The 26,952-nt window shown below is 30.8% G+C and overlaps 1 long non-coding RNA gene across 1 annotated transcript; it reads right to left on the bottom strand.

The window, feature by feature from the left end:
• Positions 1 to 7,040: 7,040 nt before the first annotated feature.
• Positions 7,041 to 25,652, bottom strand: LOC107445160 (uncharacterized). Its single transcript, XR_001584216.4, has 3 exons — positions 25,371 to 25,652; positions 16,889 to 17,393; positions 7,041 to 9,171 (listed from the first exon to the last, which is right to left on the bottom strand). It is a non-coding gene; the product is annotated as an uncharacterized LOC107445160 (long non-coding RNA).
• Between the last annotated feature and the right edge of the window lie 1,300 nt (positions 25,653 to 26,952).

The raw sequence follows: 26,952 nt of genomic DNA on the forward strand, positions 1-26,952 counted from the left end.
AAAAGAAAATCCTATTAAAAAAAACTGGTTTCTCCGGTTATTTTCATTGTGCATGCTTCCTATTGATGTAAAAATAAAGGAATCAAAAAAAGTGAAGAATATTATTTTATTGAAAGGGAAATATTTTGCCATGATAGAAATTTGTTGAATCTACGAACTATTTTTGCTATTACGGCTTATATGTTCAAATTAATTCTAAGTTTTATCTAGATAAAAAAATTTCTTTTGTTCCTAACATTTGCTTGTTGAAAAAACAAGGCCATTTTAATTGAAGTAGAGGCTCTTCAGAAAAATAATGCATGGTCTGTAAAGCTTTAATTTTAAATTATTAACATCCAAAAACATACATTCAAAAGTGGACTTGCAGATTGTAAACAATGCTACTTCAACAAAACATGGATCTGTAAGCCCGTTTCGATGCTTCGAGTTAATACTTTTTATTGTGGAAAATAACGGTTCACCTTTAAAAGTGCTTCGAAATTACACAAATCATTCTTTTTAAAAATGCTCCGCAGTTAAGTATACAATTTTAAAAATTTCCTTACCCTAAACACTAAAAATAGTGACAACTACTTTTCACCAAAATGGTGAATCAAACATACACACAGCACAGAATGAATATTAATATGAATTCGAACAATACAGTAGTGAATAGAAGTTAAATATTATAAAATCATTTTATACCATTGTCTGATTTAGCTAAATATTGTGCAAACATAAATATATTATACTCGTACAATTAAAAACATACCTGCATTTTTTAACAGTTTAAATGAGTAGTTTATCAAATTCATCTGACTAGAAGAATGAAATTATTTGGCAAATAATCGACCACAATCAGTATTTTTTTTTATCAATCAGTAAAAACAATTTAAACTTACTTAGTATTAAATAAGCTATGACTTTTACCCATGTTTATTTGCAAATAATCGACCACAATCAGTATTTTTTTTTTATCAATCAGAAAAAACAATTTAAATTTACTTAGGATAAAAAAAGCTATGACTTTTGCCCATGTTTATTTGAAAAATAATCGACCACAATCAGTATTTTTTTTTATCAATCAGTAAAAAAAATTTAAACTTACTTAGTATTAAATAAGCTATGACTTTTGTCAATTCAATCCGATAAGAGCTCATATTTCATTAGTACACTTCATGTAACCAAACAGCATATTGTCACTATCTTGAAACTGTACAGTTATTCGCCTTTAAACTTCTATTAACGATCCAAAAGCATTTAGTATGAATTTAAAACATATCCTACCATCGTTTCATACAAGAATTTAGTTAAATAGTTTAAATGTGCACTTTTTATTTGCCAAATTTCTGGAGCTCAAAAAAAAACCTTCTTCAATAAAAATCTGCAGATTGATAACTTTATAATATATTGGTGATAAGATTTAAGTATACCACGCCCTTTGAAGTGTGTAAGAGCGCTCGCTTCGGTATTAACTTTAAATAAAATAATCATTCACAAATTTTTTAGAGTTTTTCAACACCAAATTCGAAGAGGCATAACAGTTTTTCATAGCAGTTTTTTCAGTGTACTTTTCTGCCGCAAGATATGTCTTGTAGAAATCACTTATCTCAACATCTTCAAATTTTGACGTCGTATGTTAATCTTACTCGATCAATTTCGTTTGCAGGCGTGTGTCAAAGCCTTTTCCGATGCAATTTTTCGAGGAGTAGTAAAAAAATTAAAGGAGTTCCGCATGTTTTTAAAGTCGGAAATTCCATTGAAAAATTTGCTGCAACAGCGATTTTAGTTTTTCAACACAGTGTAATCAATATTTCAGTGACTGGCGCCATTTTAAAATGCTCTATAGGTTGATCAAAAGCCTAAGCAGGCCGCATTTATTCCAAGCGTCAAACATCTCCCATAGGTGGGATCCAATGTGTTGAATAGGACAGACGTTTGGCAACTAATCAACTGCTGAAAATCCAATTCCTGCAGATGCTCTTGGGTCGAAACTGTAAGATAGGGTGTAAAACTCCTCGGATAAATTTTTAATAGGGTCGAAATATGAGTATATTATACAGTGTTGCCAGAACTTATGATTAAAAAGTAGCGAATGGGAGCTCCAAAAGTAGCGGATTCGAACATTTTGTAGCCCAAAAAATAAACGAATAAATAAAAAGAAAACAATATATATATATATATTAACAAAATTAATATCACAGCACTAATAAAGTGTAAAGTTTGCCATGTTTTGAGTTTTCTAATTTATTTGGCTATATTTCTGTAAAACAGCGACGTCTGCTATATTTTGGGTAGTATCGTAGCAAGCTTGCGGAGTCTCCCGAATTCATTTGTGGTTTGTTTTGCTGAAAGTGTTAAATTGAAAGAACGCGTAATATGAAAAACACTAATATTATAATAATATTGGATAGCGCGTTTTTTCAAGCTTTATGTGTAAAAATCAGTCGGGAAAAGTAACCCCACTTTCCAATCTTCTATCAAAATTAATATCCTGGTTGTGAATCAAAATATGTTTTTTTTTGCATATGAAATATTATTTTTTCATAATCTTTTTTTAATACGTAGAAAGCTAGATAGTTCTGTAGAAAAAGATACTATTAATAAAAATATATTTTTAAATTTTGTAATTAATTATTTAAAATAAAGTAATTTTCAGCAATATTTAATTTAGAAAAGAAGGAAAAAATTGCAGAAATTTTTGAAATATTCGTCTTAACACATTAGCTTATTCTTTTGACTAAGTTAACCCACTAAAAATGCTAAATGCAAAATTATTGTAGTACAAGATATTAGAATTGTATAACCGAAAGTATGTGATCCGCCTCTTCATTTTCCTCTGTCGATGATTCCCCATGATAAATCGATGAATTAAATTTGAGCATTTTAGCTGATGGTATAAAATCATAGCAACATGTATTTCTATCTTCAAACATCATTTTAATTCGAAGAATTGATGATAAAAGTTCAAGTCTCATTCTGTTTCAAAGTTTGGTTTTTGTTGATGTTACCCTTGAAAACACTGCCTCAACTGTGGTATTGCTAATCGGCAAACTTTACATATTCAATCCAAATTGAGACAATTCCTTAAAAGCAAGATCATCACTTGCATTTTTAATTGTTGTGACCTTGCACCAGAAATCTATCCCATTTGTAGGAATGCCATCAGGAAAAAAATTGTCCCACTTTGTTGGTAAGAGACAGCGCCACTGATTTTATATCTCTCCAATTTGGGATTTTTGCGGTAATAATTCTATTGGCAAATCTGAAAATGGTGGACGTGTATGCGATAAGCAAATGTTCAGAGAAAAGTTTTCAATTTTATTTGAAATTTCTATATTTCCTGGAATGCTATTTTTCGTGAAACTGTATATATATGGCAATTTACAAAAGTAAAATGAATTTACTAAAAAGCATTTAAAAGTACGATATTTTTTGGAAACTCATTGTCATTCACAACAACTATTTCATTCAGCATGTTTAATGACTCTAGATTTTAATTTTTCTCAGTTTCAAAGTGAAGCGAGTCATGTGATTTGTTTTTCCAGACGATAACCGATTAATAGTGGTTGAAGATTTTTTTTCCCCATCATATTCTCCGTATATTTTTCCATATTAATCTTTGCGATTTCGCGAGTTTACGATTTGAAACATAGATATGGACAAATCAAGAATCCAAATCTAAAGTTAAAGCATTTTTAACAACAACAAAAAATGTCCTCTTTGAAAAGGGTAAAGAAACTGCAAACTTTCAGAATCATTTTATAATGGGAAGGGGAAAATTTAAAAAAATTTATATATATTTCTGTGAGGAAAAAAGTAGCGCATTTTTAAGATTTGTAGCATTCAAAAAATAATAAGTAGCCCAAAAAGTAGCGGGTAGCCCAAATTCGATTTTCAGTAGCGGGGACTTTTAAAAGTAGCCCAATCCGCTACTTGTAGCCCAATCTGGCAACACTGATATTATAGCTTCCACAACAGAATTTAACTTTCATCATTTCATATCTTCTCTGCCTGATAACCTAACCTTCAAATCCTACATGAATTGATCGCCCACAGTAACAAAAGTAGGAGAAAAAACGCTTTTTTCATATTAGAAACCAGAAAACGCAGACAAACGAGGTCAACTAATCTATTTCAATTTCGTTGATTAAACATCTCGTTGATTATTCGTATGCAAAATGCTTTTGGATGATTTATAACATTATTAAAAGAAAATATAAGAGATTATGGTAGAATTACGTTATATTAAGAAAATTGTACCTTGCATTTATTGTTTGTAATTCATAATTCTAGCAGACGCTTCTTAGGGAAGATAACGTTAATTTGGGAGCTTAGGCCTAAACCTCTCAGCCCTTATAATAAATCAGCTCTGATTACTTGCTCTAAATCTAAAGAAAGCCATGTAGGATGGTATGGAAAAACACATAATTCTAATTAATTATCTATTTCTCGGCACTAGCCATCGAAGGCATCACCGATCGATCCATCGGTGGATATTCGATTAATATCTAAATTGTGATATCTAATGTATATCGTTGGAGGAGGAGTTTGTTGATATCAGATTATTCGTATCATGCTGAAGTCTTTAGTGCTTGTGGATGGTACTAAGGACAGCGTCTGATGGAAAGAAAGGACTGGATTATATTTGGCAGTTGCGTCGGTAAGTTCTTGATTAAAATATGATGGTAAAGTTAGCAGTGTTGTAGTGAATGGCTCGCTATAAAATGGTATATTCAGTTTTTCAAGTAATGACTGAGTTTGTCTAATTTCATGTCTTTGTGTATATTTTCGTTGATAATGCATCTCGGGGAGTTTAGTAAATATCGTTGAATTTGTTTTTGGAAAATATCTGTTTTTGCTCAGTTGCAGTCGTCCATGCGGATGAGGCATACATGATGATTGGATGTATGCACATGATATAAAGCAAGCGTTTGTTGTACAGATTTAGTCTCGACTGGTGGTCTATTAGTGGTTTCAGGTATTGATATGCCCCTTGTGCTAAGTAGTAATATTGATAAGTTCTAAAAAGTAATATTGATAAGTTCTTACCAATTTAGATTGTATGCTACAGTAACTCCAAAATACTTTGCTTTGCTAACTATGGAAATCTCTTCAGAGAATAGGTTAGTTTTTCTGTTATTTGTGCATTTGATTTATGCTGTCTGACTATAATGAGGTTCAACTTGTCTGCAACTGCATTTATCTTAACTTCGTATAATCTGACTTGGAGTTTTTTGATGGCGTGTTTGGGTTGTCTGAACTGGTATATCAGTGATGTGACGACTGCATAATAAGCTACCATCTCTTGTGTGTTTTCATTAGCAGGAAAATCATAGTCGTAGATGAGGTATAGGATGGTCCCTAGGATGCTTCAGTGGGGCACATGTGCCCTAGTGATTTTGGTAAGGGCATCATTCTAAATCATCCAGGGTGGCCACAGTCTGGGCAAATTTAAAAAAAGGTTAAAAAATTTTGTTTTATGAGGCAATCAAAAAATTTTTAGTCGTTAATTTCAGGTCACTTTTAAGAATGCAGTTGGTCAGCTATAAAACAGATATTTAATTTACAAATAATTTTTGACGAAAGTAATTAGCTGAACACTTCTCTTCTTCTTGTCACACTTCTTGTTACCTCTCTCCCCCTTGTCTTAAAAACTTACACTATTTTACGAATCCCTACTCCTCCAAAGCGAGACCTCATTTGCGAACTCCAAATTGAAATAGAGTGAATTTAAGGTTTTAAATTTAATAGTAGTGAATACAGAGGGAAGTGGAGGCGGTGATCGCCTTTTGAGGTCACCAGATCTGATGATGAGATAGTATGTAATAATTATTTTAATTATACATGAACGTCCATAAAATGCACGCATAATTATTTATTTCGGCTCACTGTTATTTATCAATGCAATTAGACTAATGGAAGAAGACTAATTCTAATACTCTTTAATAATTAAATAGGTATGCAATTCCGCAGCAATGTGCATTCTAGTTATACACGAATTTATTCATGCAATATAAAAGAAAAAAGATGTGTTTGTTAAAAATGTAAAAAAAGACATAATTTAAAAAGTTCTTTAACTATGAAAATTCTCAGAGCAAATTTCTTTTTGAATATTTTAAAGGGAAAAAACGGGACCCTTTTTTATATCCAGTTTTGAAGAGGATATCGCTCTCTCGATCCCACTTGAAAAGACTCTTAATCTCTGCAATAGTCTAAGTACCAGTCTATAATTAAACAGCTAAAACTGCATTTTCTAATCATTATAAAAGAAATATTTCTTAAAGCTCTTTTTTCCAACTTTACTCTGCAGAATATGTATATTGATGAAACTAGAACCAAAGAATCACGCGAATTTACTGTAAATTTGCTTAACGTTAAATCTCCTACGTAAGCTACCTTTACTACAATTTTTACACTCTTCTTCCAAATGGCTGTTTGTTGTGAAGTCTGAACTAATAGAATATACGAGAGTTCTTCCATAAATTTATTTCAAAACATCTTCTAAAATACGGGTTTCCTTAAATAGGAAAATATAAATTCTCAACTGAAAAACGAACAAATGGATCATGTTTGGCTTGAGCGAAATTTTGGATTATAATTGAAGACATTTTTTGATAAATCTGTTCTGAGCTCTGTTTAGCTAAAATATGCTTTCAGTTTCGTTTACACTACAAATTGCCATAAAATGGAATTGAGTTCCAAGTAAAAAAAGTCATTAAACCCTGGCTATAACCCAAACCCAAACTCTCTTTCATCTCTTTTTATTCTTTTAAACTGATTTAGTTGTATCAAAAACACTTTTAAGATAACATCAGAAAATAAAAAACCCATAAGAAAATGATATTAATCTGTATTAATCATGTCGATATATATTTTCCAGCTTTGAGAATGATTTCGTAGTATCGTTCAGTATTAATTTAGTGATTACTAACGGAATATCCGTTCTTCGTAAGGGGTGGGAAAAAAGAATCCCTGTTGTAGTGCTGGACAACATAACGAAATCAAGCACAAAACTAAAAGACCAATACTAACACAAATAATAAAGCTGAAACATCTGCTATATCTTTTTTATTTATTATCATATGTTACCCTTCCCGGTGCTTTTACATTATTACATTAAGTGAAACATGTTTTAGTTGTTCATTCTATCAAAATAAAGAATATCTGTATTCAGGATCCTCTGTCCTAATGCTACCGCTCGAGGTATTTAACTTCTGATATTTAAAATCTATCACAATCAACCGATTTTCTAATGAACTTTTATCGAGGGGCCATAAAATTTTACTTCCACAGTATCAATTATAAAAATACATTACAAAAATACATTATAAAAATACATGATAAGAATACATTTGGTACCTATTAAAACTGTCTCAATGACCATAATACCAGAAGAGCCTATTACCAAAATTAAATAAAGTTAAAATGTAACAATATTGCGATTTTTTACGAATCCCCATAACGAATAAATACATTTTCTCCCTTAATTTTGCTTTTTAGTACATAGCCTATTTCTTAATTTTGCTAAGTACCTATTGCCAAAATTAATCAAGTATGATTGGCATCAATTGGATTTTTTTTTACGCTTTTTCTCAGCGAATTAGTACCATTTCTTCTTGATTTTGGTTTTCAGTACAAACCATACTTTTTTTAATTTCAACTAACGTTGATTTTGAATTATTATTTTCTTTCATTAACACTTTTTGAAAGCATTACTATAATCAAAATAAACAAGTGGTTTCAGATAGCTTTAGATGGTTTCAGATAGAAATTCTAATTTAGTGATATATTCCGCCTACGCTACCACGATCACTTTAATCATTTAGATAATAACACAATGTATAAAAGACAAGCATTATGAAACGTGCAATAAAAAACTTTTTTGATTAGAGCTATAAGCTAACCAACATCATAAATCTTAATCGTCTGAACGAACTGAATCGTTTCTAGTTTAATTTAAAACATTGGCTTTCACTAAATCAGTGAGAAAATTCCATTTTTCATTCGTCTGTCTCGAACTAAATCGTTCGATTGAAATTTCTGAACAATTTCTGGGAACGGAGGCTAAAATTTATTCTTTTACCTGCTGTCCAAACTTCAGAACTCTAGCGCAAACGGCTTTGGAGTTATTAGAAATACACACAAACGCAAACAGACCCACGCGAACTCTTTCTTTTCTTAATATAGATGTACTTTTTTTCATCCTGGACGAAGAACAGGTATTCAACTAGTCTTGAATAAAATGAAGAAACCATGTCTGGTCCCTCTGAACTTTTAAAAGCTATTTACTAGTTGATCCAAAATTCCTCAACTAAGTTTTGCTGAATAAGTTCCCCTTACCACATTCGAGTCGAGATATTTCCTTAAATTACGACATCGTGGAAGGAAATGTGAAAGAATGTGAAAGTTCAAGAGAGAATGCAAGACATTTTAAACGGATAAATCAAATTAAAGATCAAATTCAGGAATGAGAAGGCAGGAATGCCAGCCATCATTTATTGAGGTATTTTTAGAAAATATTGTATCGAATAAAAAAAAAAGAGGAAGACAACGCCTTTGATTTCACATTTAAAAAGTATGTCAATATTACAGAAGTAGTCTGGAATCACAAGTTGCGAAACCGAAATACAACACAAATTTAAAAAAATCAAGGGTATTACAGGGTCTTTTTCAAAATTTTGTGGTATTGAAGAAATTCAAATACATATTTATCTTAAAACGTGCTTATAATACTCGTATTTGATATTTAATACATTAGTCGATAATGTTCTGATTAGATTCGATGAAATTATCTTTTCCCTTATAGCATTTCCAATCATTTCTACATAATCTAGTAAAAAATGCTTATTTTTATAATTTTAATATTATTAATAATTATCGACCCGCGGTAAATGAGAGGATGGAGCGTTCGCCTTCCAATGAGGTGTACCTGGGACTTATCCCAGTGGTGGTTGGTTGATACGAATGCTGCTCCTGGCTCGCACCAACCACGCTGCTGATGTAGAATATCCTCAGAGGTGGACGGATCATGGGTTAGAATCCCCTTGTCAACGGGCTAACCATGGGAGTTTTCAGCAATTTTCTTTTCCGTGTAACGCAAATGCGGGTTAGTTGTATCTAAGAGTCCTCTACAAAGGCTAGTAGTTTGTCCCAATGTTTGATCCAGAGTTCCCTTGTCTTCTGGGTTGGCTACGGAGTAAAAAAAATTGTTGATCGTAAGATCAGAATTGGGTCGGCTGTTCAATGCCAGTTATAAAATATTATTAATAATATTATTAATAAAATCTAACCTTTTTATAAGTTGACTATACGGGAAATTATTAACACTTACAACACTTATTAATGGCACTTACACTTAAGTGCATTTACAAACCTTTTTGTTACAAATAGGTTTGTAAAAAAAACTAGCATAATAAAAAAGTACTGTCTTGTTTTCCTCTATAAGTTGATCGCCTGCCTGAGTTGATCACTGAAGCAATGTGCCGTAAGTGGTCAACTTACACAAATTTAAAAATTTAATGTAATTAGGATGGCTTATTTAGAGCAACATTAGTTGGCTTTTTACAAATTTTGACAAAGTTTCTTAAAAAGAAATTATTATATTATTTCTCAAAATTTTCAATAACTCTTTTAGGGAAGCTGTTGAAACCTCGCCGTGTCACATTACAGCAAGCATGCCTTGAGTTTGCCCTCCACTAAAACAAAATTATCAAGAATTTTTTATTTGTTACCTCTAATTTCTTTTCACTTTCTATAACTAAATGTGGTAGACTAATTCAAATGCGAAAATAGTTTTTGCTATTAGATATAACTAAGTTATGCTAGATTTTGGCTGTTGTAGAAGTATTTAGAACGGACAAATAATGCTTATTTTTCTGCACAGGATTTTTGAACTTATTCTGATATTATTGTATTCTGATTCTGATATTTGGTGTTTCAGTTTCAAATATTCATGAATCATTAAAAAGCTGAAAGCAATAAAAACAATTAAAATTTATATGAAATGCAACTATTGAGATTCAGCGTAGTTAATCCAGAGAGTTATTGACAAACCATGCCAAATCTTCAAAAGTAAAGTTTATACATAAAAACTGGTTTTTATCCATTCTAAATCATAAAATTTTAATATTATATAGATATTTCAGACAAAAAATACAAAGATTTCTTTTTTAAGACATAAAATTGTATATTTTTAAACTTAGCGGTACGGAACCTTTGAAAGTAAAATTTATAAAAATAAAAGCATTTCCGGATAATTGTTTACCTTTGAGAGGTTTTAGAAAAAGTGCTCGTTAGAAAGGTAACGTTTTTTAAACCTTACTAACAAGTATAGACCAAATAAATTTTTTAAAAAAACCTCACATACCAAATTACATATTGTACTGCCTAATTAGCAAAAATTATAGGTAATTTGCATTTATTAGTCAGCAAATTTTAAAACTTTAAGTGCAACTTTTTAACAATGAACTCACAATCAGTGTAGTTTGTACAACTGAGTTCATCGTTAAAAAGTTTTAATGTAAGTAATCAATCTGTGTAAGTTGACCACTTGCGGGACATAGCTTTCGTAGTCAACTGAGATAGACGATTAACTTGTTGAGGAAAATGAGTACTTTTTTTTATTATTTCTGATACCATGTTATTTTTAGATATAATATAATATTCGTATATTTCTTATGTTACCAATAAAAATAAATTTCAACAGTAAAACTTCAATTGTTTCCCATTTATAAAGATTTGACACTGTGTGATGAAAGCAAAATTGCTTGCTTTTTATCAGAGCATTATTAATAATGAATAAGAAAAAATCTTTTGTTTTCTTCTCAAATTAAATCATCACTGAATGAAAACATTTTTTTTTTACTTTCGAAAGAAATTTTATTGTTTTTTATTCAACTAAAACGCACTATAGACTTGATAATAATACGTGGGTTTATGATTTTGATAAGATAATATCGTTTTTTATTGGCATTGAAACCAACTTTTTCGAAACAAGCAACTGTTTAAGCGGATAAGAGGTTATCTATACTAATGCGTAGGCAATTATTAATATTCACTTATTTCAGACTATCATTCGTCTTTTTTTTAAATTTATGATCAACTATCTGAATACACATTCATCGGGGTGGAAAAAAATAATAGTCGATAAATAGGTGTGAATCAACACTACGATATCAGGCACAAAACTGAAAGATATATACCAATTCAAATAAGCTAAAACAATTACAATCTTTAACTATTATTATTTCTCTTTTCCCGGTGGCTTTACGTTATCAAGTTCATTATCATCCCATCAAAATAAAGATTAATTATAATTAGTGCCATTTGGCATAATGCTACTGGATGAGGTCCGATTCTGATATTCAAAAAGTGCCATAATAAACAATTTTCTCCAGTATTTGTCCCGCTCGGGGAGCCGTAAAAAACCTATTTCCACTAAACCTATTGTAGCTATCTTGGTACCAATATTAGCATATTTAGTACCTATTAAAAAACGCCAATTAAGATAATATCAGTAGTACCTATTGATAAAAATAATTAAGCAACATTTACGTCAATAATAAGGTGATATATTATGACTTTCCTAAATGAAATACCTTTTCAACATTAATATAGTGTCGTAGTACAAATTTTTTTTAAAATTTTAATTATTACAAAATTAATTAAGCATCATTGATGTATATTGCGAAATGGTAATTTTTTACAGCTCTTATGGTTACTATTTTATTTTATTATACCTTGTTAAGTTTCCATTATTTAAGTTTATGGAAACACGCGCTCTTAAAGCATAAGTATCAATGAAAATGTGGTGTTAAAATAATCAGACATCTTTTGATAAAGAAATTTGGTGACGTCATTACCATATATTGTGAAATTATTAATGTAGATTTCAGTCATAACTTAAAGTAGGAAACGACCGAAAATGAATAATTCATAAAAGCGTGCAACAAGACTAATTTTCCATTGATTAGAGCTGCAAGCTAGCAAATAACTCATACTATTAAATATTTAGCAAACCCCATGAAAAACTGTTTTATTTGTAATGTAGAGAGGGCGCAACGGTGATCGGAGAGAGTTTTAAAGTTTTTGAACCGTGTTTACAGTGAGAAATACACAAAATACAGAACAATAATTTTTGGCGTACAGTGTGCCAAAAAAACGGACCACCCTGAATAACTGTGGATCTTTAATTTTGACACACTAGGACTCAAGCTTAATAGTTCCAGAGGGTAACCACAAATATACTAATTAATTTTTGCAGACGATATTTTAAATTACGAAATCAGACACAAAAACGTTCTCTGAATAAATGTATACCTTTTTTCGGTGGATTTGAATTTCATACCCTCAAAATAAAGGGGGCAGCCACTGTCTGGGAAACAAAACAGGTCGAATAATTTCTGAGAAATCAAATTTTGAATTCATGACTTTTTAAAAATTCCATTTCTCATAAATTATTTTGCCGATTTCGTTCAAATTTTGTATTTTGAAATATTAAATTACATTCTTTAGAATGATGCAAAATTGTATAGCTTGCAAGTCAAAATTTTTTCGACTGTAAATAAAACAATGAAAAATAATAAATACTTATTACAAGCTATGTTTGCATGTAATTATCTTTGATAAACGAATTTTACAATTGTGAGCAAAACTTTTCTGCTTGCTTTAAAAATTCTTGAGGTATGGCTAAATACACAAAAAGTAAAATTAACATTAAGAGATCCAAACTTTCGATCGCTCTCCTGACCAAACTATTGGGATTAAATTACCTGAATTGCGGCTGCACCCTATATTTTGGTAGTCAGAAATCCAAATTCATCGAAAAAACGGTATGTTTATTTAGAGAAAGAACTTTTCTTTCTGACTTCGTAACTTAAAAAATATCGTCTGCAGAAATTAATTAGCATATTTGACGTCACCTCCTCGAACCATAAAATTTTAAACCTGAGGGGATAAAATCTGATCATTAGATCAAAATGTAAAGGGATCAAATGTGCGGATCAGTTTAAAATTGCGAATTTGTATAGAATACATACATATAAACACACTGCTCCATTTATATAGATTTCATCTCATAATATTATTTAGGATGTATAAAATATGGGAAAAAGCTATTCTTTCTAAATTATCGTGGGGAAACTCTCGTGATTGTGAAAAAAATATAAGACGTTTAAATTACCTGAAATGTTTAAAAAATTAATTATTTTATATATATATATTTTGACCCTACACGTGAGGCGTAAAAAAAATTTAATAATGTATCTATGCGAAAAATATGCTTGTATAGAATATGGATCTAAAGAAAATTACTTTGTGTATCATACTTTTCTTCATATTTGTAAGATATCAAACACCTTTATTAATATAATAACAGTCTTATTAATATTAAAAAAACATTCTAAATTATGAGCTATTTCTCCCATTCTAATAAAAAGAAATCGTAATCAAAAATGGTAAGTGGTTACACCCCTACTCTAAAAAAGCGATTCAGTATTCATATATTGTTACATAAAAAAAAATTATTAAAATGAAAGCTATTTATTTTCAGTTTTAAATAAAAACATAATATATGTCATGAATGTGTGCGTGTGTTTTTTTTAATAATTTTAAGATATTAGAGTATTAAATTTTATTTAAAATTGACTTCGGGAAAATAAACACCTCTCACATACTTTTTAAATATTGAATTATGAACTTTAAATTGTTGGCAATATAAAGCTGCTACATTTCCTCATAAATCTGCTCTTATTTCATCAATTACAAGAACAATTTCGGTTTTAACGTCATGAAGTCTGATGTTTATTGTTGTAATCTGATCTTTTTACATAACTCGAAAGATAAATGAACAGTTTAGTTATATCAAAAAGGAAGAAAATCAGAGGTGCTCCAATTAATTACCTATACAAATAATTTTACCTATACTATTACCTATACTATTCAAGTGTAATGAAGAACACCAGTAAATTTTCATAAATATATATTTTTACGTAAAATTGACAAACTTAATATTTGAGAACATTTTCCTAAAATAGAGAATATCCCAAAATTTATGCAAAAATTTAATTGTGAGCCTAGTTGTGCAAAAAAAACTTAGCATTAAATTTAAGAAAAAATCTTTGTATTTTTATGTAAAAAACGTAGTGTTAAGCATAAAGTTTAAATTTGAAGTCGTTTGAAAAAGATTTGTTCGATTTAAGAGACCAGCCAACTTGAAAATATAGCTTCCAGAAAAAACGCTTAAGAATTTTTTGCGCATGCATTGAACCGTGAAGAGCTGCAAAGAAATTCTAGTATTTAAATATTTTTTTCTACTCAACTTTTCACGTACACTACTCTAATCTATTAAGGCACATTTGAAACAACAAAAAAAATTCATAATAAATTAAAAATAAAATTTAAAAAAATGAAAAAATAAGAAAGGGTGTTGCAAAATTTTTGTTAGTACATGCTCGGTGCCGTCAAATATCCTTTTGAAGATAAATTTTGGCTAAAAATAAATTGAAACTTGGTAATTTGACCACATGACATATTATTTAATATTTTAGATACTTGGATATTGGTATTTGGTATATTCAATCGGATATTAGTAAATATTTTATATTTTTGGGGGTCAAAACAGTTCTTATTATGAAATACCAAAAAAAAAATCTTTTATATCTTAAAAAGTATTTTTAATTTTTTAATTTCTTTGAGCTAGAATGGTTCAAAGAACAGCATATTTGACTGCCCATAAAAAGTTGTTTGAAGTCTTCAACATGATTTTTAAGCCCTTAATCATGTGCGTAAGACATATATCTTTTTTTTTTTCATATTTAACTCTGAAGATAATTAAATTATCAAAATTCTTTGCATTGCCCTACAAAAGTGTTTGCATTTAAATAACGTTTCGTTTTAAACTCCAGTAAAAAAAATCAGAATCCTAACTTAAATTTTAGACAATTTATAAAAAATCGATGAAAATTGTACATTGACAGTTGCTCAGCGAAATTAAAACCATGTTGACCCTTTGAATCGTCGCTAAATAACTATTTAAAGGAAACTCTGTAAAAAATGTTTTAGAGAATAATTTTCCTTAATGTTGAAGGACCAGATTTAGTTAACTAAATTTTAATTACTTTCCTTTCAATTAAAATGTTATTCAATTATTAACAGATTATTTTTCTTCTTCCATATATGGGAATGAAAATATTATTTTTCATGTTCTATCAATGAAAAGTAATTAAGAAAAATCTTATATTAAATGGAATATCATTTTAAACAAATGAATAATCAAAGCGAAAATGAATGAAATTTAGGTGAGGATCAAAATTTATCTGCCCTCACTGGTCAGATGATTTCTTATTCCTGGCCATGACACAAATCAATCCACCCTTCAAAAGCTGCAATTGTAAAATGCCGACAATGCCAGGTCATCTTGTTTGTTGCGTTTCAAACGCACCAGCAGTTTTTTATGGCGTACTATTTCTCATTTTTATGATGCATTTTATTCTTGATTTATTCAAGGATTTTTTTTTACTTTAAAAAAAAACACCTCAGATATTTACAAATCTTGAAACTACTCCTATATATTCAAATTGCAAGCAGTTATTACATAGTAAAAAATTCGGAAGCTAAAAAGATTTGATGATACTGGAAATTAGAATTCTGATTTAAATATAGGATTTAAAATGAAGGACAGAAAAACTTTTAACTATTAATTTACAAATTCAAACTAAACAAAGTTAAAGAAAAAATGTTTACGAATGGAGGCCGATTGAAATCCTACACCATTATCTAGACTAGCAATCCGATCATATTGTTATTGAACCCCTAGGGAATGATAACTTAAATTCTATGATATATGCAGAACAGGATATGCAGGAGAGAAATGCAAGGTGTTTTGTAATGTCCACCTTTAATATACAAAGAGTTTCAAAATGTTGTGACAAATGTTTCATCGTAAGAATTGAAAATAGTGAGGTAATCCATGATCTAAAATGTAAATTGAATGCCACTAGGTGATGCTTTGCATTCCACTACTGGTAATGCTACTATGCATCTAGCATGCTTGATGATTCTCTCTTTAACACACGTGTTTCATCAAACTATGATTTATATCTTTAGGAAGCTCTTAAAGATATCGTGTACCACGAGCACGTAGAGTCAGCAATGCATAGTGTGGCAAGGTCATTCAGCACCTAGGGATTAGCTGCCTGGCATGAGGGACTTGCCGAGCAAACCACTATTGCCGAACAGCTAATTTACAACACAGTTGCCTTTAGCAACTCGTTCTCTTTTTTGGAGATTTTTCTCTTGGTCGCCATTATAATGCAAACCTTTATTTCTTTTAAATTTTGTGACTGAACTAAAAAAAAAAAATTAAGTTCAACTGAAAAAGGCCAAAGAGGAAAGCGGGTCGTTAAACGCCGCTGAATTGGAAAATCGCTGTCAGGCAAGACTCTCTGGTGTAACAGGCAGAGGCATGCACAGGCATTCAATCGACGATTAAGACCACTAAAATTTAAATTTATTACATCGTGAAATTAAATTATTTTAACAGTTAAAGATTGAGCTCACTCAAAAAAGCTCAACTGTGAATTATACTTTTTCGTTAATAATATGATTTTTAAACAAGTTTGTATAAAAAGCTTTATATTTCAACGCAAAATAAATTTTTGCTGAAAAATACATTCTAAAATATGGATTCACTCTTTGAAAAATGAATAAATATTTTTTCATTTTTTAGTGAAATGAGTGTTATAAGATTATAGGCAATGCATATTTTCTTGGTTATTAATTTCTTTTAATCCTTAAATTCGCATTTAATTTTCTAATTCCATTTTCAATAAAATGACGACTACACAATTTATTATACAATTTAGTCGCACAGTAAAAGGTATTCAAATTCGATATTTTTAAATCTTACCTTTCTTTGCCTACCTCCACCAATTACAACACTTCTCCTTTTAAGGCAATTAATTCTTCGGTATTGGCGTCAGACATCGATAACTTTGCTCACACCGCTGGTGGAGAGCTGGGGTTTTGAGTTCGATCCTGACAGCCGAGAAAATAATCAGCGTATATACGCATCAAGAAGCATTTTAAATCTATCGTCGCTGAAAGTCCTCTCGGTGATTGTAGAGAGGAAGATTGGAGAGAGGGGTACCAACTCAGGCGCTGTCCACGCCGTCTGATCGGGATCAAAATTATGTGGCATTCATACCATAACTGTCATACCTTAAAAATGGAACTAGGTTCTTGGCCATGACTGGGTGATGCCTCCAGTGAATGTTTTCTATCACTTCCTTGTGTCAATTCAAACCTAATATGTCTGCTACCACTTTTTCCTGATATTTTCGATAAGGAAATTTCTCAATTTCTGCATTTCAAAAGTGCAATTCTCAATTCTTATGCTGTACCCTACATACATCCTAAAAGTTCAAAAACAATGAGTTTAAAATTAAGTCATAAAATGTCTTTCATAAAATGAAGTCATGAACTAAGCACGTTAGCGGTCGTTTGTTATTATTTAAGATTGAAATAAACTCTGGAAGTGCAAAGGTAATAAAAATAAATAAATAATCAGCTTATTTGTCTTGACGTATTGTATTCATATTTCGCTTTAAGAACCGTCGTTAAATTTCCTGCTAAATTACATTGATTTTTATTTGATCTATTTATTGCTTTTACTGATTGGCCAGTGGTCGAAAACGTAGTATCTCAATTAAAAATTAATTCGTGACTCCTAAGTGCAGAGTTATTTATTTATGATTCTGAAAATATAAACCAAAAGTCATCATTATGGTATGGTAGCACACACAAGAAAAAAGGACAAAAAAAGTGAGAAAATGCTATGCTTCCATTTAACTTATTTAGTAAAAAGAAATCAATATTTACATTTTAAGACTAACGAGACTGTCACATTTTTTATTCCAGGTGAACAGACTTTTTAATAAAGATTTGATCATAAATTGATTGAAAGTACGTACCCCATTTTCAAAATAGAAATCGTAGTTTCTTTTTTATGAAAAAGGTCGGTTTCCCCGTTTTATTTTTACTTAGAAAAAAAAACGAATGAAGGTAACTGACCTAACCTAAATTAAATATTCATAATCATTGCATAAAAAAAACCAACAATATATATATATATATATATATATATATATATATATATATATATATATATATATATATATATATATATATATATATATATATATATATATATATATATATATATATATATATATATATATATATATATATATATATATATATATATATATATATATATATATATATATATATATATTAATTATACGTATTTTAAAGTAAACGAGGTTGATTGTATTTAAAAAGTGAATGGCATAAAAAACTGAAATGTCTGTACTACTGTTACGGTTACATTCTGACCATAAAAAAGTATACTGGTGGTGTCGTGGCGCTGGAGTTTAAGTGAAAGGAAAAAAAAAAGCTGCAAATGCTGAAATCAAATTCTTTCTGCTTGTTAATTGAGACTTCAAGGGTTGACTAAACTTTAAAGAAGGGCATTAAAATAATAAATAAGGAACTTTTAAAAATTTTCAAGTATAAAAATTTTTTTCAAAAAGTTTATTCAAGGTAAATTAAACTAACTAGTTTGATTGAAAATTATTTAAGAAGACAAATAATAATAAACTATAAAAAATAGTTTTATGAAATAAATTTTAACAAAGTTCAAAAATATAAATGGGAACACAACTGTTTTTTGAAAAAAGAAAGAAAGAAATAGGTGAAAAATTCTGCGCCGAAATGAAATTTACATTCAACAATTTTGTTATACTCATTAGTGGAATTATCGATCTACTTCTTGTCTTGATTACGAAAATTCCGAAGGGTTTCGGTACAGCCAAGTAAATTAATTCCTTTACAGGTTTTGGTACCATTAACAAGTACAGTATAATTAGATGAAGGCACTGATGATACTGTTTATAACACTAAATCAGCTTTGATTCTGCAACTCTTTCGGCTGGTACCAGTTGTCTGTTTTCAGCTTAAATATTGCACATTATTTCAGATTTTTTTATTTTATATACGTCGTTGAACAGCCGACCTAATTTTGGGATTACGACTGCTAATGTTCAACTCCGTAGCCTTGTAATTTTGAACCAATCCAGAAGACAAGGAAACTCCTGGATCCCCCCAGAGGTATTGATTTGTTATGGGAACATGGAGGACTTTGAGACTCGACAGATTTAACGTGCATCAGTCACCATTTACTACACGGGGAGTCTTCAGCCGGTGGGGATCGAACCCACGAACTCTTGGACATGGGCCCAGTGCCCTACCAACCAGGCTATCACGGCCTATTATTTCAGATTAAATTATATTTAAACTGCATTTGCTTTTGCTTGTTGTTTGAATATGGAATTTGCTGGCACAACGATTCAAAAGCAACTCTGTTGTGCCTAATACAAAAATTTTTACGTAGTCTGTGTCTGGAGGAGTTTTCTAAACTACCCTCCAGATTAACTAATCTGGCGTACCTCAGTTTATCTTTATTATATTTTAAAATTTACAACTGGAGTAAATCTTACAAAATAGCATTCAGAAAATAACTGATAAACAAAAAGAAATTTAGCATTTTCCTTTTAAGTAGTTATATAAAATATGTCCTAAATATGTGACGTAATCTCCCACCATGGACATTCGAGATCTCAATAAAATTTGCACTTGTATCATGTTGATACAGTGAAACCTGAAGAAAAGACCACCTCTAGTTATGACCACTTTTGGGAGAATTTTCTCCACAGATTTTGTGTTAAGAAAACCTTCAAGAGAGACCAACAAAACCTCTACCAGTGACCGAGCAATCCTTCGCTTCCAATGCGGAAAAGGTTAATTAAGGATACACGAACATATCAAAACAAAAAAAATTAACAAAACAAATAAGTAGATTAAAATGTATTCAAAATATTTGTGAGGCTGTTACTTACAAAACTCTTTCTGACAATCTCTGAAAAAGATTTATATCCTCATTTTACAGTCAGAGTGCACTAAAGTCGATGTTATCAATTATTTATTTTTAGAGTTAAAAATTAAATTAGGAAAATAAATTGTTTTAGAAAAAACTAAGCACATCAAACAGACAAGCTTTAGATTTTATGATGTATGGTGTAAATGATTTTTATGATACAAAATTAAATACAAATTTAAACAAAAAAACATAATTGTTTATTTATTTAAAATAGTTCTATCTCTCATAATTGGTAAATTTGTTTTTACACGTAATTATATCAGTAGGGGTCATTTTTATTGAAGCTAAAGTTTATTCATTAATCCGGTTTTCATGGCTCCAACATGAAGTGGCATTTCCTGCACCGAGAAAATGACACTGAGTAAAATTAAAATCGTTCGGGGAAAATCATGTACCTTGGAGAACATTATGAAGTCAATGCAGGTAACCTCCATTAACGACCATTTTCCTGTGGAACAGAGAGCGGTTGATGTCGCTCTCGAGAGGTTTCACTTATAATGAGCCAGCTAGGTGAATAAGACAAAATACTATACTAAAAGGGAAGAGGAAATTTAAAATTCCTTGGAAAAATGCTTAAAATTATCCGACCTCCATGAGAAATTGACAGTTTTTCTTAAATGTTTAGAGCTAGAGGATGATCTCTTTAAGCATTTAAGTAACACCTTCGTTGTAAAGCTCTTTGGAACTTAGACAGTGTAGCCCCTTTGGCAATTTTTTTAAAAAAAAAGCTTGAAGACCCCGTGACCTATGTAATGAAAGCAAACACTAACATACTTGACACAAAATAAAACTTTTGTTTAACAGCTTTTGAACTTTTAGTTTAACAGCATCAAACCTGGCAGACACAGTTCCTATTCTAGCATGTATCAAAAAATATTTTAAAATTCAAGATTTTTAACTTTTTTCAAACACACAAGCATTTTTTATTATTTATGCTTGCAATGTTTTATAATGATTTAGATACATTTTTAAACTGCAGGTAAAATATTCTTTAGAATATTATTTATTAGCTTTTCTCCAGAATCGTTTTCTAAACTTGTCTTTTATGTCTTTGAATTCCACTATGCGATATTCCCAGTTCAAATATATAATAGCTCTATTCACAGACTTAGTATAACAATAAGTATTCATGGATTGGGATTCCACAGATCTGCCTATGACAGTAATAATAGGCTAATTGTTTTGTATTTGACGAATGCCGTTAATTCATCAAGTTCCAGCATTTTCCCTTCAAACATGCTGTTCAGGCAAATTTAATATGTTCTATTCTTCCGAATAGAGTGGGGGTTCCGCAATAATGGGGCCGCCTGATTCACTGCTGATGTTTTCTGACAAATTTTGGTGGAATTGTTGTTTGGCGTTCTACTGCAGGAACTAATGAAAATCATGAACTACTCGTCTAGTTGAATATAGAAAGAATATAGTATTGAATATAGAAAGTTCGAAAATGGAGTACACTTATAATTTATTAAAAACGGTGTTTGCAATTACTGTTGTTATAATTAAATTGCTGTAACTAATGTGTACACCTCGAAGACAGATTTTTAAATAATTCAAAAAAAATTTATTTCCAAAAATTTCCTTAAGATTAAGATAAGACTATTGTTGCAGCTTTAAAATACAAATGGTTTTGATTTTCAATTGTTCAAAAGGGATTATACAACAGGATATTGATGCAAAACTTTTGTAATATTTCCAGCATGGAGGGTTGGGCTTCCAATTTTGCCACCTTGTGGTGGATGGGTGTAAGGTTCATATTTCATGCCTGATGCAATAGGGGCCACAAATCACAACTCTGAATTATGAAATTCTTATATTTAGTAAACACATTTTACGATCGTTAGTGGGTCCGGGATAGCCTGGTCGGTAGGGCGCTAGGCCATGTCCGAGAGTTCGTGGGCTCGAACCCCGCCGGCCAAAGTCCCCGTGTAGTAAAGTGACTGATGCACGTTAAATCTGTCGAGTCGCAAAAGTCCTCCATGTTCCCATAACAAATCAATACCTCTTTGGGTACTGGATTGGAGATCGATCGTTCTCTAATTCAGATCAAGATTACGATCTGTGAATGAATGAATGGATGTATGAATGGGTCCGCTCTATAAACGGGTGCGACGTATGACATGGCAGAAGTCGAATTCTTGGTCATAGATGGCGCCACTGAAAAACAAGAAACGCACTCTCTGCCTTAAATTTGCTCGGTTTCACAAAGCAGGCTTGGTGAAACCAAGCTACTATGGCTCGGTTTCAGTATGTTCAGTATACTTGCTAGTATGGCAAGTGGCATTAGAAACAACAACGATCGTTAGTTATTAATATATGAAAGGATCGAATCGTGACAAATCAGGTGATAGAGTACTCGCCTCCCTGAAAAGCAATTTATCTAACCGATTAGGCTAGCCTATCAGGAATAGGTTTGGCTGTAATTGACAGTCTTGTAATTATTACAAGACTGTCATGTTGACTTGAAAATTGTAATAAGTCCAATGTAAGTAGGCTCTTCAACTTGGGAATTAAAATGAAATAAAATGCATAAATTTTTTAATACATATGTATGGTTTCTTTAAGAGATAGGTAAGTACGAATTTTTCGGTATCAGTTACGAACTTTTACTAATACAGCTGATTATAAGTTACAAATACTTATTATTTTTTGTATAAATACTGATCAATCTAAAATAGAAATACTAATTTGTAATAGGAGTAGAAAACTAAGTAATGCAGTAAAAGTTCGTTACAGTATAAAAGGATGGCAGCATAATTCATTATAGCCGATGTAAATGTCTTGTCGCTATAGTTGTAGTTCATTTACGTCGCAGTAGAGCTTCACAATGGGCTATTGGTGACGGTCTGGGAAGCATCCCTGAAGATGATCCGAAGACATGCCATCGCAATTTTGATGCTCTGCAGAGGGGATGGCACCTTCGCTTCAGTAGCACGACGACTTGCAAGAGGATCACAATACCACGCTCCCTCGATCCCTACGCAGACTAATCCAAGTGGTCACCCACCCTCAGACTGACCTCACAAGCCTACACAAGCTAACTTGACAGATATTTTAGAATATTTTAATAATGTTAGTTTAGATTATTTTATTTAGATTTAGATTATTTTAGATTATGTATTATTGAATATTATTATTAGAATTAATATTATAGAATATTTGAATTGAATAAAATTATTGTAAGGGAATAATATAGAAAAATGATGTTCGTTTTTATTTTCCTTTATTGATATCAGAAATATAAAAAAGGTCTTAAATTTAGCTTTTTTTCGGTAAAATTAAAAACTAAACTAAACTCAGTGGCGTGACAACCCATAGGGGGCCAAGGCCTACTGTGCTCATCTCAGTTTTCTTGACCTTGGGCTCTGGGGTGCAGGAGCAGATGTTCCTCTTAGGTGGTCAGCCGAAAGCGAAAACCCCCAGTGTTTAGTTCCCAAGCATGCTTGGTACTCATTAATCGACCCACGAAAGGAATGAAATAAATGCTGAGTCAACCTTGCCCGTCCCGAGGATCGAACCCAGGACCTGCGGCACGGGAGCGCAAAGCTCTAGAACTTGTTGTCGTTGTTAAACTTAAAAACTTGTTATATATATAGTTTTTTATCTTTAAAATTAACATTTTGGCAGTGAAAGGGAAACTTGTTATCATAGCGGAATTCGCGTAATAAAACAGTACTTGTTACCTAGAGCTTTAACTGTACTTCAATTTCTTTTTAAATTAATGACTTTTTATTTCTTAAAAAAACAAATTTTGATTTTAAAATAAAACAAAAATTGATTTATATTGAACACAAAATGACAAACAACTTGTTTAAATAACATATTTAACAAGAGTTCATTGTGACTACTTTCAATCAAATTATAAGAATAGTATAAATCAATAAAAGCAAAAAGTATTTAGCAGTCATAAATTCAGAGAGTATTAGATTAAAAGAATTGATTATAAGTGATAGTAAAAAATTTCTGAGTTTGAAATTTAATCATCAAATGACTACTAAATCAAATTATTCGAAATATATCAGAAAAAAATTGCATCAAATATAACTAACAGATTTTTATATCTTTATATTGTATTATCAGTTCTTTATATTTTACTATCCCAAATCATGGGAATGAGGATTTTAGAAACAAAATTTTCTGATATTTTCGGAAAACGTAAAATAATTAAAGTATTTGAAAAGGTAAATATTTTTAGAAGAGCAAGTTTAAGCGACATTTGTATTAATGAATTTAATTAAAAAATATTTTAAATAGAATTTGTAATCGGTAAAAAGTCAAATCAAGAAAATTTTATATCAATACTAATTTTTTTCAATTTTCCGATGGTGTATAGCAACTTTCAGTTATCATTTTTTTTAGAAAAATTACCATGATTAAAATCGAATTTTTGCTGTCTTACTCAGGCTATGATTCGTTTAGATAACAAGTTGGATTGTATTTCACCAGATGGTAATCCTTGCAAAGAAAAATTTGAGATCTGCTCAACAATTTTACAAACAAAGCTAAACACTTTTCAAAATTAAATTGAAAGGATCTCCCCCAAATATATCTCGCATGTCTCGCCTAAGATACATCTTGCCCAACTCTTCGAAATCACTACAATCTAAAATAAGGAGACCAGGGAAAAGTTTTTAACCAAATCTGATTTTCTTTTCTTTTCATTACTTATTTTTTAAAATAAAGGTTTATTATTCAATACACTGTTTTTAAAATTTTTAAATATATTATGTTTTCGATGTCACTATTTTTGCTTTTAAATATTTTCCAAAAGTAAAGTAGAGATGAAATAAAATATACCCTCATTCTTTTATTGGAAATAAAATTCTTTATATTTTTTGCCAGTTATTAAGTCCATCAAGACGGACTAGAAAAGATAAATCTGGGTAAAAGATGTTTCGTGGGAAAGATGTATTTTGGTAAATAGATTACAAAGCACAAATTAAAAAGTTCATTAAAAGAATTCAACCTAAGAGTACAGCTTTGAAAAGTTTTCCAAGATGCATCAGTAGCTATAGCAAATTTTTTCAGAGATCTAAATTGTAGGCAAAATATAAATTTCATTGTATTGTTAGAATATTGGTTCTGTAAAATTCATTAGATAGACTGACTGAAAATAAACTAATTGAAGTTTTTAATAAAATATGACTTTGTCAAATACACGCTTAAAAAATAATCAGAAACAATTTTCCAAGCAATATTGAGTTAATTTAATTGTTAAAAAGAAGCAACATTTTGAAATCGAAAGATTGCTAGTAAATGGACGGGTAAGAATTAAATATGATTACTTATAAATAAGGTTTAATGGCGTTATTTTCGAAAGGAGAAATAGTCATTATGTTTAAATAAAAGACATTTTTTTGTCAAATCATTGTTTAAATGTTCATTTACTTACCATCATTTTCTATAATGATTTGTTTTTCTTTGATGATTTTGTTATTTGTATTGGAAGTAACAAACGTTCATAACAAATTAGTTTACATAAGCTGGAATTCACACTATAATCATGAACTACTTATTTCAAATGCGTATTAAATAAGCACAAGACAAATTGTCAAAGGAAGCCAAAATTAGCAGAAATAGTATAACACAGGAAAAAAACATGGTCAAACCTGTGATTCTTGCCGAGCTTCCCAACTTATTTTATTCTTTCGTTATAAACGGTTGAAATTGTTAAATTTTTACTGAATGAACTTTTTGGTGTGCAATGGTGACACTGTTTTTCTGAAAACACTTCACATTTTATTTATTCGATAGCAACACAGGTTTCTGAGCTCGAACGACTTATAAACTCATGTCAAAGCAGAGATTATAAATCACAAATTGCACACACAAGCTCATATATGTATGTAAATAGAATAAGCACAAATTACAGAAAGACTTTACAAAGAATATTATTATATATAATTCATGCGGGAATCGAACCTGCTACCTCCACACTTTGCGACAGACAATGTTGTAAGTTATCGTCAAAAGAGTCCCTGAAAAACTAAAACACTAATAAGAATGTAATATAGAGTATAGAAGTAACATAATTCATATGTTGAAACAAACTTCAACAGACCAGAGTGGCAAATAGACTAAGGGAAAAAAGTGATGATTCCGAATAAGAAAGGCCGCCGATTCGTATCGTGAAATTCTTAGTGTGGAAGATCGGTAGACCGAAGTCAGTTAGAGGATCCATGCTTCTCGCTTTGAAAAGGTTTAGAGCCTTATTGGACCCGTAGCTGATCAAGTAATGTCCTCAACTTCTACCGAGAAGGTAGCAAGTTGGTGTAATCAAGTCCCTAAAAGACTTTCAGCTTCTACCGAGAAGGTAGCAAGTTACTGCAATCAAATCACTAAAAGACCTTCAACTTCTAGCGAGAAGGTAGCAAGTTACTGCAATCAAATCACTAAAAGACCTTCAACTTCTACCGAGAAGGTAGCAAGTTACTGCAATCAAATCACTAAAAGACCTTCTACTTCTACCGAGAAGGTAGCAAGTTGGTGCAATTAAGTCCCTAAAAGACCTTCAACTTCTACCGAGAAGGTAGCAAGTTGGTGCAATCAAATCACTAACAGACCTTCAACTTCTACCGAGAAGGTAGCAAGTTACTGCAATCAAATCACTAAAAGACCTTCTACTTCTACCGAGAAGGTAGCAAGTTGGTGCAATTAAGTCCCTAAAAGACCTTCAACTTCTACCGAGAAGGTAGCAAGTTGGTGCTATCAAGTCCCTAAAAGACCACAGCACTGTCATATTAAAAAAAATGCAAGCGCTATCGCAATAGAACCAACTTAGTAATAAATGCGACCACACTTCACCGTGGGATGGCCAAGAAAGCAAAGAATCAGGGCTTGTTCGATGTTTGAGGTCCCAGGATATGAAGGCCCTGGAGAAAAGGATTTAAGAGCTGAGATCTTCAAATATTGATTATATTTTTGAAGAATAAATTATTCCACCACCACTCCCCTTGCGCTGGCAAATATAAATT

Source organism: Parasteatoda tepidariorum, chromosome 7 (assembly GCF_982258835.1).
Source record: "Parasteatoda tepidariorum strain Cologne lab strain chromosome 7, Ptep-v5.0, whole genome shotgun sequence".
Lineage (NCBI taxonomy): Eukaryota > Metazoa > Arthropoda > Arachnida > Araneae > Theridiidae > Parasteatoda > Parasteatoda tepidariorum.